The sequence below is a fragment of the Scyliorhinus canicula genome, chromosome 5 (assembly GCF_902713615.1).
Source record: "Scyliorhinus canicula chromosome 5, sScyCan1.1, whole genome shotgun sequence".
NCBI classification, from domain to species: Eukaryota; Metazoa; Chordata; class Chondrichthyes; order Carcharhiniformes; family Scyliorhinidae; genus Scyliorhinus; species Scyliorhinus canicula.
The window spans coordinates 232,612,320-232,620,071 of NC_052150.1; positions in this window are offsets into that span (position 1 = coordinate 232,612,320).

Genomic DNA, 7,752 nt, shown 5'->3' on the forward strand with positions numbered 1-7,752 from the left:
CAGTTGGAGCTACATCGGGAAAGGTTAGAGGGGACAGTTGGAGCTACATCGGGAAAGGTTGGAGGGGACAGTTGGAGCTACATCGGGAAAGGTTGGAGGGGACAGTTGGAGCTACATCGGGAATGGTTGGAGGGGACAGTTGGAGCTACATCGGGAAAGGTTGGAGGGGACAGTTGTAGTGACATCGGGAAAGGTTGGAGGGGACAGTTGGAGTGACATCGGGAAAGGTTGGAGGGGACAGTTGTAGTGACATCGGGAAAGGTTGGAGGGGACAGTTGGAGCTACATCGGGAAAGGTTGGAGGGGACAGTTGGAGTGACATCGGGAAAGGTTGGAGGGGACAGTTGGAGCTACATCGGGAAAGGTTGGAGGGGACAGATTGGAGTGACATCGGGAAAGGTTGGAGGGGACAGTTGGAGTGACATCGGGAAAGGTTGGAGGGGACAGTTGGAGTGACATCGGGAAAGGTTGGAGGGGACAGTTGGAGCTACATCGGGAAAGGTTGGAGGGGACAGTTGGAGCTACATCGGGAAAGGTTGGAGGGGACAGTTGGAGTGACATCGGGAAAGGTTGGAGGGGAGAGTTGGAGTGACATCGGGAAAGATTGGAGGGGACAGTTGGAGCTACATCGGGAAAGGTTGGAGGGGACAGTTGGAGTGACATCGGGAAAGGTTGGAGGGGACAGTTGGAGTGACATCGGGAAAGGTTGGAGGGGACAGTTGGAGTGACATCGGGAAAGGTTGGAGGGGACAGTTGGAGTGACATCGGGAAAGGTTGGAGGGGACAGTTGGAGTGACATCCTGAAAGTATGGAGGGGACAGTTGGAGTGACATCCGGAAAGGTTGGAGGGGACAGTTGGAGCTACATCGGGAAAGGTTGGAGGGGACAGTTGGAGTGACATTGGGAAAGGTTGGAGGGGACAGTTGGAGTGACATCGGGAAAGGTTGGAGGGGACAGTTGGAGCTACATCGGGAAAGGTTGGAGGGGACAGTTGGAGTGACATCGGGAAAGGTTGGAGGGGACAGTTGGAGTGACATCGGGAAAGGTTGGAGGGGACAGTTGGAGTGACATCGGGATAGGTTGGAGGGGACAGTTGGAGCTACATCGGGAAAGGTTGGAGGGGACAGTTGGAGCTACATCGGGAAAGGTTGGAGGGGACAGTTGGAGTGACATCGGGAAAGGTTGAGGGGACAGTTCGAGCTACATTGGGAAAGGTTGGAGGGGACAGTTGGAGTGACATCGGGAAAGGTTGGAGGGGACAGTTGGAGTGACATCGGGAAAGGTTGGAGGGGACAGTTGGAGTGACATCGGGAAAGGTTGAGGGGACAGTTGGAGCTACATCGGGAAAGGTTGGAGCGGACAGTTGGAGCTACATCGGGAAAGGTTGGAGGGGACAGTTGGAGCTACATCGGGAAAGGTTGGAGGGGACAGTTGTAGTGACATCGGGAAAGGTTGGAGGGGACAGTTGGAGCTACATCGGGAAAGGTTGGAGGGGACAGTTGGAGTGACATCGGGAAAGGTTGGAGGGGACAGTTGGAGCTACATCGGTAAAGGTTGGAGGGGACAGATGGAGTGACATCGGGAAAGGTTGGAGGGGACAGTTGGAGTGACATCGGGAAAGGTTGGAGGGGACAGTTGGAGTGACATCGGGAAAGGTTGGAGGGGACAGTTGGAGCTACATCGGGAAAGGTTGGAGGGGACAGTTGGAGCTACATCGGGAAAGGTTGGAGGGGACAGTTGGAGTGACATCGGGAAAGGTTGGAGGGGAGAGTTGGAGTGACATCGGGAAAGATTGGAGGGGACAGTTGGAGCTACATCGGGAAAGGTTGGAGGGGACAGTTGGAGTGACATCGGGAAAGGTTGGAGGGGACAGTTGGAGTGACATCGGGAAAGGTTGGAGGGGACAGTTGGAGTGACATCGGGAAAGGTTGGAGGGGACAGTTGGAGTGACATCGGGAAAGGTTGGAGGGGACAGTTGGAGTGACATCCTGAAAGTATGGAGGGGACAGTTGGAGTGACATCCGGGAAAGGTTGGAGGGGACAGTTGGAGCTACATCGGGAAAGGTTGGAGGGGACAGTTGGAGTGACATTGGGAAAGGTTGGAGGGGACAGTTGGAGTGACATCGGGAAAGGTTGGAGGGGACAGTTGGAGCTACATCGGGAAAGGTTGGAGGGGACAGTTGGAGTGACATCGGGAAAGGTTGGAGGGGACAGTTGGAGTGACATCGGGAAAGGTTGGAGGGGACAGTTGGAGTGACATCGGGATAGGTTGGAGGGGACAGTTGGAGCTACATCGGGAAAGGTTGGAGGGGACAGTTGGAGCTACATCGGGAAAGGTTGGAGGGGACAGTTGGAGTGACATCGGGAAAGGTTGAGGGGACAGTTCGAGCTACATTGGGAAAGGTTGGAGGGGACAGTTGGAGTGACATCGGGAAAGGTTGGAGGGGACAGTTGGAGTGACATCGGGAAAGGTTGGAGGGGACAGTTGGAGTGACATCGGGAAAGGTTGGAGGGGACAGTTGGAGCTACATCGGGAAAGGTTGGAGGGGACAGTTGGAGCTACATCGGGAAAGGTTGGAGGGGACAGTTGGAGCTACATCGGGAAAGGTTGGAGGGGACAGTTGGAGCTACATCGGGAAAGGTTGGAGGGGACAGTTGGAGCTACATCGGGAAAGGTTGGAGGGGACAGTTGGAGTGACATCGGGAAAGGTTGGAGGGGACAGTTGGAGCTACATCGGGAAAGGTTGGAGGGGACAGTTGGAGCTACATCGGGAAAGGTTGGAGGGGACAGTTGGAGCTACATCGGGAAAGGTTGGAGGGGACAGTTGGAGTGACATCGGGAAAGGTTGGAGGGGACAGTTGGAGGGACATCGGGAAAGGTTGGAGGGGACAGTTGGAGTGACATCGGGAAAGGTTGGAGGGGACAGTTGGAGTGACATCGGGAAAGGTTGGAGGGGACAGTTGGAGCTACATCGGGAAAGGTTGGAGGGGACAGTTGGAGTGACATCGGGAAAGGTTGGAGGGGACAGTTGGAGCTACATCGGGAAAGGTTGGAGGGGACAGTTGGAGTGACATCGGGAAAGGTTGGAGGGGACAGTTGGAGCTACATCGGGAAAGGTTGGAGGGGACAGTTGGAGTGACATCGGGAAAGGTTGGAGGGGACAGTTGGAGCTACATCGGGAAAGGTTGGAGGGGACAGTTGGAGTGACATCGGGAAAGGTTGGAGGGGACAGTTGGAGTGACATCGGGAAAGGTTGGAGGGGACAGTTGGAGTGACATCGGGAAAGGTTGGAGGGGACAGTTGGAGTGACATCGGGAAAGGTTGGAGGGGACAGTTGGAGCTACATCGGGAAAGGTTGGAGGGGACAGTTGGAGTGACATCGGGAAAGGTTGGAGGGGACAGTTGGAGTGACATCGGGAAAGGTTGGAGGGGACAGTTGGAGTGACATCGGGAAAGGTTGGAGGGGACAGTTGGAGCTACATCGGGAAAGGTTGGAGGGGACAGTTGGAGGTACATCGGGAAAGGTTGGAGGGGACAGTTGGAGCTACATCGGGAAAGGTTGGAGGGGACAGTTGGAGTGACATCGGGAAAGGTTGGAGGGGACAGTTGGAGTGACATCGGGAAAGGTTGGAGGGAACAGTTGGAGCGACATCGGGAAAGGTTGGAGGGGACAGTTGGAGTGACATCGGGAAAGGTTGGAGGGGACAGTTGGAGCTACATCGGGAATGGTTGGAGGGGACAGTTGGAGTGACATCGGGAAAGGTTGGAGGGGACAGTTGGAGTGACATCGGGAAAGGTATGGAGGGGACAGTTGGAGTGACATCGGGAAAGGTTGGAGGGGACAGTTGGAGCTACATCGGGAAAGGTTGGAGGGGACAGTTGGAGTGACATCTGGGAAAGGTTGGAGGGGACAGTTGGAGTGACATCGGGAAAGGTTGGAGGGGACAGTTGGAGCTACATCGGGAAAGGTTGGAGGGGACAGTTGGAGTGACATCGGGAAAGGTTGGAGGGGACAGTTGGAGTGACATCGGGAAAGGTTGGAGGGGACAGTTGAGAGTGACATCGGGAAAGGTTGGAGGGGACAGTTGGAGTGACATCGGGAAAGGTTGGAGGGGACAGTTGGAGCTACATCGGGAAAGGTTGGAGGGGACAGTTGGAGTGACATCGGGAAAGGTTGGAGGGGACAGTTGGAGTGACATCGGGAAAGGTTGGAGGGGACAGTTGGAGCTACATCGGGAAAGGTTGGAGGGGACAGTTGGAGTGACATCGGGAAAGGTTGGAGGGGACAGTTGGAGTGACATCGGGAAAGGTTGGAGGGGACAGTTGGAGTGACATCGGGAAAGGTTGGAGGGGACAGTTGGAGCTACATCGGGAAAGGTTGGAGGGGACAGTTGGAGCTACATCGGGAAAGGTTGGAGGGGACAGTTGGAGTGACATCGGGAAAGGTTGGAGGGGACAGTTGGAGTGACATCGGGAAAGGTTGGAGGGGACAGTTGGAGTGACATCGGGAAAGGTTGGAGGGGACAGTTGGAGTGACATCGGGAAAGGTTGGAGGGGACAGTTGGAGCTACATCGGGAAAGGTTGGAGGGGACAGTTGGAGTGACATCGGGAAAGGTTGGAGGGGACAGTTGGAGTGACATCGGGAAAGGTTGGAGGGGACAGTTGGAGCTACATCAGGGAAAGGTTGGAGGGGACAGTTGGAGCTACATCGGGAAAGGTTGGAGGGGACAGTTGGAGTGACATCGGGAAAGGTTGGAGGGGACAGTTGGAGTGACATCGGGAAAGGTTGGAGGGGACAGTTGAGTGACATCGGGAAAGGTTGGAGGGGACAGTTGGAGTGACATCGGGAAAGGTTGGAGGGGACAGTTGGAGTGACATCGGGAAAGGTTGGAGGGGACAGTTGGAGCTACATCGGGAAAGGTTGGAGGGGACAGTTGGAGCTACATCGGGAAAGGTTGGAGGGGACAGTTGGAGCTACATCGGGAAAGGTTGGAGGGGACAGTTGGAGTGACATCGGGAAAGGTTGGAGGGGAGAGTTGGAGTGACATCGGGAAAGGTTGAAGGGGACAGTTGGAGTGACATCGGGAAAGGTTGGAGGGGACAGTTGAAGCTACATCGGGAAAGGTTGGAGGGGACAGTTGGAGTGACATCGGGATAGGTTGGAGGGGACAGTTGGAGTGACATTGGGAAAGGTTGGAGAGGACAGTTGGAGTGACATCGGGAAAGGTTGGAGGGGACAGTTGGAGCTACATCGGGAAAGGTTGGAGGGGACAGTTGGAGTGACATCGGGATAGGTTGGAGGGGACAGTTGGAGTGACATCGGGAAAGGTTGGAGGGGACAGTTGGAGCTACATCGGGAAAGGTTGGAGGGGACAGTTGGAGCTACATCGGGAAAGGTTGGAGGGGACAGTTGGAGTGACATCGGGAAAGGTTGGAGGAGACAGTTGGAGCTACATCGGGAAAGGTTGGAGGGGACAGTTGGAATGACATCGGGAAAGGTTGGAGGGGACAGTTGGAGCTCCATCGGGAAAGGTTGGACGGGACAGTTGGAGTGACATCGGGAAAGGTTGGAGGGGACAGTTGGAGTGACATCGGGAAAGGTTGGAGGGGACAGTTGGAGCTACATCGGGAAAGGTTGGAGGGGACAGTTGGAGCTACATCGGGAAAGGTTGGAGGGGACAGTTGGAGCTACATCGGGAAAGGTTGGAGGGGACAGTTGGAGTGACATCGGGAAAGGTTGGAGGGGACAGTTGGAGCTACATCGGGAAAGGTTGGAGGGGACTGTTGGAGTGACATCGGGAAAGGTTGGAGGGGACAGTTGGAGTGACATCGGGAAAGGTTGGAGGGGACAGTTGGAGTGACATCGGGAAAGGTTGGAGGGGACAGTTGGAGCTACATCGGGAAAGGTTGGAGGGGACAGTTGGAGTGACATCGGGAAAGGTTGGAGGGGACAGTTGGAGTGACATCGGGAAAGGTTGGAGGGGACAGTTGGAGTGACATCGGGAAAGGTTGGAGGGGACAGTTGGAGCTACATCGGGAAAGGTTGGAGGGGACAGTTGGAGCTACATCGGGAAAGGTTGGAGGGGACAGTTGGAGTGACATCGGGAAAGGTTGGAGGAGACAGTTGGAGTGACATCGGGAAAGGTTGGAGGGGACAGTTGGAGTTACATCGGGAAAGGTTGGAGGGGACAGTTGGAGTGACATCGGGAAAGGTTGGAGGGGACAGTTGGATCTACATCGGGAAAGGTTGGAGGGGACAGTTGGAGTGACATCGGGAAAGGTTGGAGGGGACAGTTGGAGTGACATCGGGAAAGGTTGGAGGGGACAGTTGGAGCTACATCGGGAAAGGATGGAGGGGACAGTTGGATCTACATCGGGAAAGGTTGGAGGGGACAGTTGGAGCTACATCGGGAAAGGTTGGAGGGGCAGTTGGAGTGACATCGGGAAAGTTTGGAGGGGACAGTTGGAGCTACATCGGGAAAGGTTGGAGGGGACAGTTGGAGCTACATCGGGAAAGGTTGGAGGGGACAGTTGGAGCTACATCGGGAAAGGTTGGAGGGGACAGTTGGTGTGACATCGGGAAAGGTTGGAGGGGACAGTTGGAGTGACATCGGGAAAGGTTGGAGGGGACAGTTGGAGCTACATCGGGAAAGGTAGGAGGGGACAGTTGGAGCTACATCGGGAAAGGTTGGAGGGGACAGTTGGAGCTACATCGGGAAAGGTTGGAGGGGAGAGTTGGAGCTACATCGGGAAAGGTTGGAGGGGACAGTTGGAGTGACATCGGGAAAGGTTGGAGGGGACAGTTGGAGCTACATCGGGAAAGGTTGGAGCGGGACAGTTGGAGCTACATCGGGAAAGGTTGGAGGGGACAGTTGGAGCTACATCGGGAAAGGTTGGAGGGGACAGTTGGAGTGACATCGGGAAAGGTTGGAGGGGACAGTTGGAGCTACATCGGGAAAGGTTGGAGGGGACAGTTGGAGTGACATCGGGAAAGGTTGGAGGGGACAGTTGGAGTGACATCGGGAAAGGTTGGAGGGGACAGTTGGAGTGACATCGGGAAAGGTTGGAGGGGACAGTTGGAGTGACATCGGGAAAGGTTGGAGGGGACAGTTGGAGTGACATCGGGAAAGGTTGGAGGGGACAGTTGGAGTGACATCGGGAAAGGTTGGAGGGGACAGTTGGAGTGACATCGGGAAAGGTTGGAGGGGACAGTTGGAGCTACATCGGGAAAGGTTGGAGGGGACAGTTTGAGCTACATCGGGAAAGGTTGGAGGGGACAGTTGGAGCTACATCGGGAAAGGTTGGAGGGGACAGTTGGAGCTACATCGGGAAAGGTTGGAGGGGACAGTTGGAGTGACATCGGGAAAGGTTGGAGGGGACAGTTGGAGTGACATCGGGAAAGGTTGGAGGGGACAGTTGGAGCTACATCGGGAAAGGTTGGAGGGGACAGTTGGAGTGACATCGGGAAAGGTTGGAGGGGACAGTTGGAGCTGACATCGGGAAAGGTTGGAGGGGACAGTTGGAGCTACATCGGGAAAGGTTGGAGGGGACAGTTGGAGCTACATCGGGAAAGGTTGGAGGGGACAGTTGGAGTGACATCGGGAAAGGTTGGAGGGGACAGTTGGAGCTACATCGGGAAAGGTTGGAGGGGACAGTTGGAGTGACATCGGGAAAGGTTGGAGGGGACAGTTGGAGTGACATCGGGAAAGGTTGGAGGGGACAGTTGGAGCTGACATCGGGAAAGGTTGGAG